We start from the raw sequence: 10,684 nt of genomic DNA on the forward strand, positions 1-10,684 counted from the left end.
TTAAAAAGGGACAGTCCGGAGCCGTTTGGCCAGTGATAAGGTACCTGGCACTTTATCATTTCTCCTAACTTACATCTACCCCAATGTTTTAAAATTGCCAAGGCATACCATCAGTCCCCCACAGGAAAAAACAGAACCATTGGCCCCCATATGAAAAAACAGTCACACTAGTCCACAGGTAAATAAAATACATTGGTCCTCGCATGAAAACAAGAGACCACTGAATACTAGATTAACTAGTTGTGGTGGTGGTGGCGGCTATAAACCGGTGTGGATATTTCTAGATCTGGTAGCACTTGAGAACAGCTCAAGGCACACTGGTTGAAAAAAAAAAATGCTGATCTAGTTCAATTTTGCTGCTGTGTGTGTTATTGTGACATGCAGGATACCAGTGAAGAGGACCATGTATTCTTAGGATTAGACTCTTGTTACAGTGTTCCCTGTCAAAGGCTGCATTCACCATTATTTTATATAGAGATAAAAGTACCAAAATAAGAGTATTGCAGAAATCAATGTTATTACTGTTATAAGGGGCATATTCACTTGCCAGCATGATTTAAAAAAAAATTCTGTGCTAACTGCAGCTAAAGTTTCATTACTACTGGTGTCCACACTCCCGATACCTATGGTATTACATTTTAAAAACAGGTAGTTAGAAGAAAAAAAATAATAAATGTAAAACATCATGTATAAGTGATCCAGCAAAAAGAACTACTGTGTATTCCTGCACTTAATAGGCTGCACTCATCATGAAATGTAGTTCCACTGCACAAAAGCGGAAGCAAAGAAGAAGCAAGTAACTACAGACCAGTGAGCCTTACATCAGTAGTAGGGAAATTAATGGAAACATTATTAAAAGAAAGAATAGTGGAATATCTTAAATTAAACAACTTACAGGATCCAAATCAGCATGGTTTTACTGCAGGGAGATCATGCCAAACAAATCTTATTGACTTTTTTGACTCAGTGACCAAAGTACTAGATGAAGGGGGGGGGGGGGGGGGGTGTAGATGTGGCATATCTAGACTTTAGTAAGGCATTTGACACTGTCCCACATCGCAGGCTGCTAAATAAACTTGAAAGTGTGGGATTGGATTATAAAACAATTAAATGGATATAGATATGGATAAAGATATGCAACAGAGTAGACACACCAGGAGGGGGTAAATCAAATCACTGATGATCTAAGTAAACTTGAGAATTGGTTTAGAGCATGGCAACTACAGTTTAATGCTAAAAAATGCAAAATTATGCACTTGGGACTCAAAAACCCAAAGGCTCAATATAGTATCAAGGGTACTACAATGAAAACTACTGAGGAGGAAAGAGATCTAGGAGTCACTATTTCAAGTGACTTAAAGGCAGGAAAGCAATGTAGCAAAGCAATGGGGAAGGCTAGTCAGATGCTTGGTTGCATAGGGAGAGGAATCAGTAGCAGAAAAAAAAAAGAAAGACGTAAAAATGCCACTTTATAGGTCATTGGTACGGCCTCATCTGGAATACTGTGAAAAGAATTACTTCACAGAAAGGGTAGTGGATAAGTGGAATAGCCTCCCATCAGAGGTGGTAGAGGCTAAGACAGTAGAACAATTTAAACATGCTTGGGATAGGCATATGAATATCCTTACAAAGAAATAAGGATTAAAAAGGGTTGAGATTACCTGAAGGGTAAAAAAGCGGCAGACTAGATGGGCCAAATGGTTTTTATCTGCCGTCAAATTTTATGTTTCTATAATTGTTAGGGGTGGGAGGAAATTAGCATGCAGCCAGGTGGATGTAATGTGTGGAAATGAATCCTCTGGGAGGGTGAATGAAGGATTACTATGGCACTCATGATAATAAACATCGGAATTGATTGAAGGAGAGATAGACAGGAAGCTTTGTCTGACATGCATCAGAGACCCAAATGCAATAATTTTCTCACGTGATCTGCTGTACCAAGAGGGGGGCTGTTTGGTGTGACTGCAGTAAAGCTGTATGAATGTATATGTACATCAAGCCTTACAACCAGTTAGGTGGAATGGGAAGTTATTATACCTGATACAGAGGCAGCTGTAAGTACACTCTGATGATGCTGTAAATGAGACGTATGTGCTGACAATCTTGTGATGTGTAAATACAAGTATACGTTAGGGGTTGGGTTGGGAACTACTAGTCTAACAGTTTACGTTTTCTAGGTCAACTGTGGATTTTTCTAAATATGACAGTTGGTGATACACAGTGCAGCTGCTGGGTGACTTGGAAAACATGAACGGTTATGGGTACTTAAGGAACAGGGTTGGGACCTACTGCACTAGACTACCCCCACCTTGCGCAATATACTAAAGTATATAGGACGGCCTGGGCGACTTGAACACACATACTGAACAATATCGGTACATTACATTGTTCAGAGACATCACTGGAACCTGCAGGTCGAAGGCTATAAAGCCAAAATAGTCTATTTTATAGGTTACTAGAGTGAGCATTTAATGGATTTTAAAACATCAAGCTGCTCCAGCCATAAATGCAAAGCATTCTAAAGTCCTGTTTAGGATGGGTACTTTATCTCTCCCTCAGCTTAGAGAAATATAGGCCCCTGAATGGGAAACATTGCTTAACAAAACAGTAGAGCGTACTTGTTTCCTAGCACGGCCACAATCGCGGGCATCGCGGGTAATTTTTAATGGTATACGATGCGACCGACGCGATGCCCGCGATTTCCCATTGAAAAGCATTGAAAAAGTCAAAATCGCGTCGGTCGCATCGTATGCGGCTAAAATAAGCATAAGATGGTACCGACGCGATGCCCGCGATTTCCCATAGGGAACAATGTTAAATGCCTCAATGTACCCAAATCAACATAGGGAACAATGTTAAATGGGCCTGAGACTCCCAAAAACACCCCTGACCAGTGAAATGGCCCCCTAAAAATAGTTAACGCCACCCCACGATCAACGTGAACCCGAAGCGTTGCGAGCGCAGCGAGCCCGCGAGGGGCGGCGGTACGCGTCCTCCGACCTTTTCATACCCCCACTATCTACGTCGGAGTGGAGAATAGAATAGTGTGGCGAGCGCAGCGAGCCACCGAGCCCAAAGCGTGGCGAGCGCAGCGGATACCTGTGAAGCCCGCGAAGGGACGCGTTTACCTGTGAAGGTATCCGCGTCCGCTCGCCACGCTTCGGGCTCGGTGGCTCGCCACACTAATCTATTCTCAACTCCACGCCGACGTGGATAGTGGGGGTATGAAAAGGTCGGAGGACGCGTACCGCCGCCCCTCGCGGCGCTCGCCACGCTTCGGGTTCACGTTGATCGTGGGGTGGCGTTAACTATTTTTGGGTGGCCATTTCACTGGTCAGGGGGGTTTTTTGGGGTCTCTGGCCCATTGATTTGGGTAAATTGAGGCATTTTACATTGTTCCCTATGGGAAATCGCGGGCATCGCGTCGGTCGCATCGCATGCAATTTTTTAGCCCGCATGCGATGCGACCGACGCGATTTTTTTACCTGCGATGCCCCAGATCAAGATCGTTGTGGCCGTGCTAGGAAACAAGTACCCACTAGAGAAATGTTTTAGCTGGTAGAAACACTGCAAGTACCATTTTGACAACCTAAACTCTTCTTGTGTATCTTGAGTAACCAATTTTCCCCAGTTACTTCACGTTTACCGCTTCAAACATCACTTTTACTAATAGTAGCAAAGTACAACATTCTAAAAAGCCAGAATGACACAAGTTTTAGTGTCTTATCTATATATGTCTAGTGTCAGTTTGTGTGTCTCCTAAACACTGCCATCTGTTGGTAATGAGTGAAACTACATCTTTTTATCCCACACATGCACAAACACAGAGGCAATCACAAGGTAGCAGACTAGCTTTCGAAGCAGTTGCCTTGAGCGGGCTTACTAGTTTAGCATTCACGTGTGTTACCAACTTAAGCTCAGTACACACTGCAGCATACAGTCTACTTCACTCATTCCACCACTGGTATTTCATTCACAAAATCACAATTCAAGTCAAACTATTGTGTGCATCATGCATCAAGTGCAGTTTTATTATCAGTGTATAATACACCAGCACAGCTTTGTCTCACACTCCTGTGGAATAGAACGGTGGTTTACAAGTTAGTATGCCAGCTAAGATGCGGCCATGTACAACAACCTGCTGAATTAAATCAAGATGAAAGACTACATAGCTAAAATACATTTTGCTCCTAAATAAAACCAATGTCACTCCCATGTTCTAAGTATTTCTTTTACATATTTAAATTTATTTGATTATAGTTATTTTCTATTAGCCAGGGGACATTTTTTGACTTGCACTTTCATTTCCTGTTGTGTGATGTTCAGGAAGTGAAGAGCGCAAACTAAAATTACTTTTACAAACTGTAATAAAAAGCAAAAAAAAACACCCATCAGTTATACCAACTTAGGACTAGATTTACTAGTCATTTTTTTATAAAGGAGCAATTTCTACTTTAGCTACAGCAGCTCATAAAGAAAAAAAAAAAAAGGGGATTTTTGGTTCTTACCTGTAAAATCCTTTTTTCAGAGGCCAAGGTGGATGCTGGGGTATGGGTATTCCGGGCTGGAGGTCCGGGCACCAAGGAGTACAAACTTCTTGTGGCTAGTGCAGCCCCAGGCTCCGCCCCCCTAATACCCCTTCCTGTCCTCAGAGACCAGTTTTTTAACTTTAACAAGCCGAGGAACAGGTATAGGAGAGGGGAACCATTCAACTTTTGAACATTCAAAAACCAGAACACTAAAATGTGAACTATAACTATAACTGCAAGATTTGGAGCGGTAGGGCGGGCGCCCAGCATCCACCTTGGCCTCTGAAAAAAGGATTTTACAGGTAAGAACCAAAAATCCCCTTTTTTCTTACGGCCAGTGGTGGATGCTGGGGTATGGGACGTCCTAAAGCTGTGTCCCTAAGGGTGGGACCGCTCCTGAGCTGCACTGAGGGCACCCCTGCCAAAGGCCGCATCGGCCGAGGCAAAGGTGTCGAATCGATAGAATTTAATGAACGTATGAGCCGAAGACCACGTGGCTGCCCTGCAGATGCTCTCCGCCGAGACCCCTGCCCTCAGGGCCCACGATGCCCCCACAGACCGGGTGGAGTGCGCCCTTATCGAATGCGGTACTGGTCGTCCCGCCAACAAGTACGCTTGCCTTATGGTCGACCTTAGCCACCTAGCCAATGTGCATTTTGAAGCAGGCCAACCCAGCTTCCGGGCATCAAAGAGGACAAAGAGAGAATCAGATTTTCTTATCTGTTCAGTTCTGGTCACATAAATCTTTAGGGCTCGAACAACATCCAAAGAGACATCGTTATCCCGCGATTCTGTGGTTGTTTTATACACTGGTACTACTATTTCCTGATTTATATGAAATCGGGATACAACCTTTGGGAGGTAGTCCAGTCTAGTTCTAAGAACTGCTCTATCTTCATGAAAGATGAGCAATGGGACCTTACAAGAGAGGGCCCCTAAATCCGACACTCTGCGCGCTGACGCAATGGCTAGTAAGAAAACAGTCTTCAGAGTGAGCCATGAAAGAGAAACCGATTCCAAGGGTTCGAATGGGGCCTTCATCAAACTCTTCAGCACCAAGGTAAGGTCCCATGGGTTTGCCGGTGGACGTATGGGAGGTTGTAGGTGAAGAGCTCCCTGTAGAAAGGTATGGATCGTAGATGGCGTAGCGATCTTCCTCTGGAAAAGGACAGAGAGAGCCGACACTTGAACTTTCAAGGATGAATGGCTCAATCCCATGTCCAAGCCTGCTTGTAGAAATCCTAAGACCCTATCCAACCTGTATATCCTTGGGTTGAACCTCCTGGGCTCACACCAGAGAAAATACCTTTGCCAGACTCTGTGGTACACCCTAGCTGACGATGGTTTTCTTGCCGCCAGCAGGGTCTTGACCACTGTAGGGGGAAATCCTCTTCTGCTTAGGATCGACTCTTCAATAGCCACCCCGTCAAAGCCAGCCTGGCTAAGTCGGGGTGTAGACACGGTCCTTGTGACAGGAGGTCTGGCCGGAGGGGCAATGGAACCGGTGGTGCCATGGCCATCTGTAACAGGTCTGGGTACCATGATCGTCTCGGCCAATTCGGGGCCACTAGGATCATGGTCACCCTCTCTCTCTTGAGGCGTCGAAGTAGCCGGGAGATTAAAGGGATTGGTGGAAATGCAAATACCTTTTGAAAAGGCCAGGGGGCCGATAGTGCGTCTACCAGACACGCCTGTGGGTCCCTTGTCCTGGCTCCGTACCGGGGGAGTTTTTTGTTGTGTTTTGAGGCCATAAGGTCGACCTGTGGCATTCCCCACTGACCTGTCAGGATTGTGAACACTTCTGGATGGAGGGACCATTCCCCTGAGTGGATCGTCTGCCGACTCAGGAAGTCCGCCTCCCAGTTCAACACTCCTGGAATGTATACTGCCGACAGGGTGAGTAGGAATTTCTCTGCCCATATGAGGATCTGGGTCACTTCCCGCATGGCCGCTCGGCTCCGGGTCCCCCCCTGATGGTTCACATATGCGACTGCCGTCGCGTTGTCTGATTGTATTCTGACTGGTTTTCCGTGAAGAAGGGTTCCTGACTGCTCGAACGTCCGGGAGATGGCCCTTAGTTCCAGCACATTTATTTGTAGCTTTGTTTCCTTTTGAGACCAGAGGCCCTGGAATGACTGATCTAGGGTTACAGCCCCCCAGCCTACCAGACTGGCATCCGTTGTCACAATGATGTAATTGTGGTTTGCAAAGGACTTTCCCTTTTTCAGATTGTCTGACAGCAGCCACCACTGTAGGGACTGTCTGACCATGTTTGATATGATGAGGAACTGTCTTTTCAAATCCGCGTGTGATCGGTTCCAGCGAGACAACAAGGCCAGCTGGAGTGTTCGGGAGTGGAACTGGCCGAATTCCAGCATTGGAAACGTGGATACCAGTTTCCCCATTAGTGTCATACAGAGATGAACTGACACCCTGCTTTGCGACAGAAAAACCTGGACTTGTGAGTGAATGTCCTGTATCTTCTTCTTGGGAAGAAACACTCTCTGGGTCTCTGTATCTATTAGTGCCCCCAGATGAACCATGGTGGATGAGGGAGTCAAGCTGGACTTCTTCCAGTTGATTATCCACCCGTGAGATTGGAGCATGTCCAGCGTCATCTGGAGGTGGGCCTGAATCTCCTCCTGTGACTGCGCTACTATCAGTAAATCGTCCAGGTACGGAAGAATTCGAATGCCTAGGAGGTGCAGGCGAGCCGCCATCACCGCCATGACTTTCGTAAACACCCGGGGGGCTGTTGAGAGTCCGAACGGGAGCGCACGAAATTGAAAATGGCGATCCAGTATCGCGAATCTGAGGAATCTCTGATGCTCCTGCTTGATTGGAATATGCAGATAAGCATCTTGTATGTCCAGAGAGGTCATCAGGTCTCCTGGTTCTAGAGTGCTTAGAATGGAGCTTAAAGATTCCATCCTGAATTTTGGGACCCTCAGGAACGTGTTGAGTTTCTTGAGATTCAAAATCGGGCGGAAGGACCCGTCTGGTTTGCTGACCAGGAACAGGTTTGAATAGAAACCCGTCCCCCTTTGGGAGTGTGGAACCGGTATAATCACCTTCTGTTCCAACAGAGTTGAGACTGCAGTCTCGAGGGCTCTTGCCTTGAGCGGGTCCTGTGGCAGGCCCGTTGTAAAGAATTGTGTTGGGGGTCTGGAGCAAAAGGTCAGAGCATACCCTTGCAATACTAGATCCAACACCCAGGAGTCCGATGTGGAACCTGACCAGGTCTCCGCAAACTCCAGAAGGCGACCCCCCACCCATGGCACTTTCTTGGTGTGCCCGGCGTCAGGCCGCTGGCTTTTCCGCCTGTTTTGGGGCCTGGCGACGAGCTGCCCAACCCTGCTTGGGCTTGGACTTCTGCGTCTTTTGTGAGGGCTGTTGAGCCCTAGTTGGCCAGGATCCTGTATACTGTGATCTGCCCCTGGAGGGACGAAAAAACCGAAAAGCCTGTTGCCTAGGTTTTGCAGTTCCTGTGGGCAGAAAAGCCGACTTTGAGGCTGCAATGGAAGTGACAATCTTGTCCAATTCCGATCCAAAGAGGATGCCCCCCGTAAAAGGTAGTGCCTCCAAGGCCTTCTTTGAATCATTATCGGCCTTCCAAGATCTGAGCCAGAGGGCTCTGCGTGCGGCCACCGATACTGCCGAAATTTTTGATGCAAAAATTCCTGCATCCAACACTCCCTCACTTAGGTAGGAACTAGCCTCTCTAATATTGTCCACAAAAGACATCAACTCAGATCTTTTAGTCCCTGACTGCAGGCCCTCCAAGAGCGCATCTGCCCAGTGTGCTATAGCTCTGGTTGTCCAGGCTGCCGAATAGCTAGGCCTAACTGCAGCCCCTGCGTTAACATATATGGACTTGAGGAACTGATCCAGCTTTTTATCTACTGGATCTTTTAAGGATGTTACATCAGGTATGGGCAGGGCCGTTGCCTTAATTAGCCTGGTAACGTGGGCGTCCACCTGAGGGGGTTCGTCCCATTTCTTGTGGCTGTCTGGGAGAGGATAAAAGGAAGAAATCCGCTTGGACACCAGGAATTTCCTGTTAGGATGTTTCCAGGCCTCTTCAAACAGGTCATCCAACTGCTTTGATTTAGGGAAAAAGGCACTATCCTTCTTTTTGCGTTTGAACACTGGTTCAGTATCTATCCCCTCTGCAGCGGCCTGAGTATCCGGCTCCTTAATGTTAAAGGTGAGCCGTATCAATTTAATTAGACTATCCACTCTGGATTGAGACATGTGATCCTCAGTATCAGCGTCCACATCATCCACTAAATCAATGGCGCCCCCATCTTGGTCGTCCCCAGTTCCATCGGCATCATCATCTGTGTCCTGTGGGAGAGGCTGAGTTGCCTCACGTCTGGACGGTCTATTTGAACTAGACCCTGTCAGGACATTTTGTAGTGAGGATGAAACCTGCACCAAACCCTGGACTGACTGAGATAGACCTGCTACCCATGCTGGTTCTTGCTGGGGCTGGGCTTGGGGTGCCGGTACGGCAGCGGGGTTACGTGACGCTGCCAGCTGGGAAGCTAATTCCCTCATCGCAGAGGACAGGTCTGCCGCCCAGTCCGGTCTGCAGGGAACATCCGCATTGGGTTGCGAACTAGGCCCCGGCTGAGAGCAACGGTCACAGAGGCCTGCGTGGTTCTGCTCTGCACTAGCAAAATTTTCTTTGCACACTGTGCAAGTATATGCATGCAACGCTGGAGCGGGACCAGGCCTACGGGATTTCCCCTTTGCTGACATGATATGTGTATGTATCGCAGTAAATTAGTAACCTGAGTTAACTAAACACCAGCGCTATTGTATGTGGAATTGTCAGTCACTACATAAACGAATAAGTGACCTAATACTGCACTCTCTGGCACTTCTACAGAGAGAGATGTGGTATATGAATACTCACATTAACATAACAAACTGTGAAAAATAACAAAGACAGAAAAAACACTGCAGTATACAACTCCTCACACAACCCATACACACAGGATTCGGCACTTTGTTTCCTGCACCTACACCATAAAAGTGAGGTGAGGATAATACAACCTGTCACTGATAACAGTGGAGGCAAAGGGGGGCGATTTCTTTAGCTCCTCTCCGTTTAGCAGGCAGGTAGCAAGTAAGCTAAAATGGCCCCCGCTGTGACACAGGTGGGAGGAGAGGAGCGCTCGCGGCGGGAACCCAGGACAGGCTATTGCCGCGAGCAGGGGGGCGGAGTTTTCTTATACTCCGTCCCCTCCTGGAACCACCAGCGTAACTCTCTAAACGGCGCCTCCTGAGAGAGATATGCTTACGCAAAAAACCATGGTGGTCTAGCGGTTACTCAGCATGAGCTGAGTACTGCTGCCAGGCCTCCGGCGGCGCCCCTCCGCCGGCGGTGTGAGCCGCGACTCCGGCTCCCTCACAAGTGAGAAGCCGCTTACCTGCGCTTCTCCCGGCTGCAGCTCCCTCCAGTGCCTGAGGTGTCTGGTGTGAGCGGCCGACAGGTCCGTCCACCAGACGCCGGGAGAAGCTCTGCCGTCAGCCGCAGCAGCGCTGCGCTGCCGGCTGTGTAAAAATAAAACACACAGCAATAAAAAAAAAAAAAAAAAAACTGAAGTAAATTAGGGCTAAAAATGCCCTCTCCTTAGCGAGGTGCCTGTTCCTCAGAGCACCAAGGAAAAAAACTGGTCTCTGAGGACAGGAAGGGGTATTAGGGGGGCGGAGCCTGGGGCTGCACTAGCCACAAGAAGTTTGTACTCCTTGGTGCCCGGACCTCCAGCCCGGAATACCCATACCCCAGCATCCACCACTGGCCGTAAGAAAAAAACTATTTAATAAAAGACATTTCCAACCTCAGTCCCCAAGGCACACTAGGCTGGGTACACACCTAAAGATATATCTGAAAAGCAATTGTTCTGCAGACTGATAGGGCAGTTTGTTTTCCATACCCACTGCCAAAGAATGTGTTACTGCCGTCACAACTGCAAGGCCATTTACAGGTCAGTATCTTTCCATTTGCATTTGATCAGATCCGGAGATCGCAAGTGCTGCTGGATCCGATAAATCTTAAATGCTGCACTTGCTGGGGGTCGCATATAATACAACATATGCTAAAGGACTGCATATGATGCTCCGCGGTGGGCAGTTGCCGAGGTATT

The sequence above is a fragment of the Crinia signifera genome, chromosome 6, assembly GCF_055691185.1.
Source record: "Crinia signifera chromosome 6, ASM5569118v1, whole genome shotgun sequence".
Classification (NCBI taxonomy): Eukaryota; Metazoa; Chordata; class Amphibia; order Anura; family Myobatrachidae; genus Crinia; species Crinia signifera.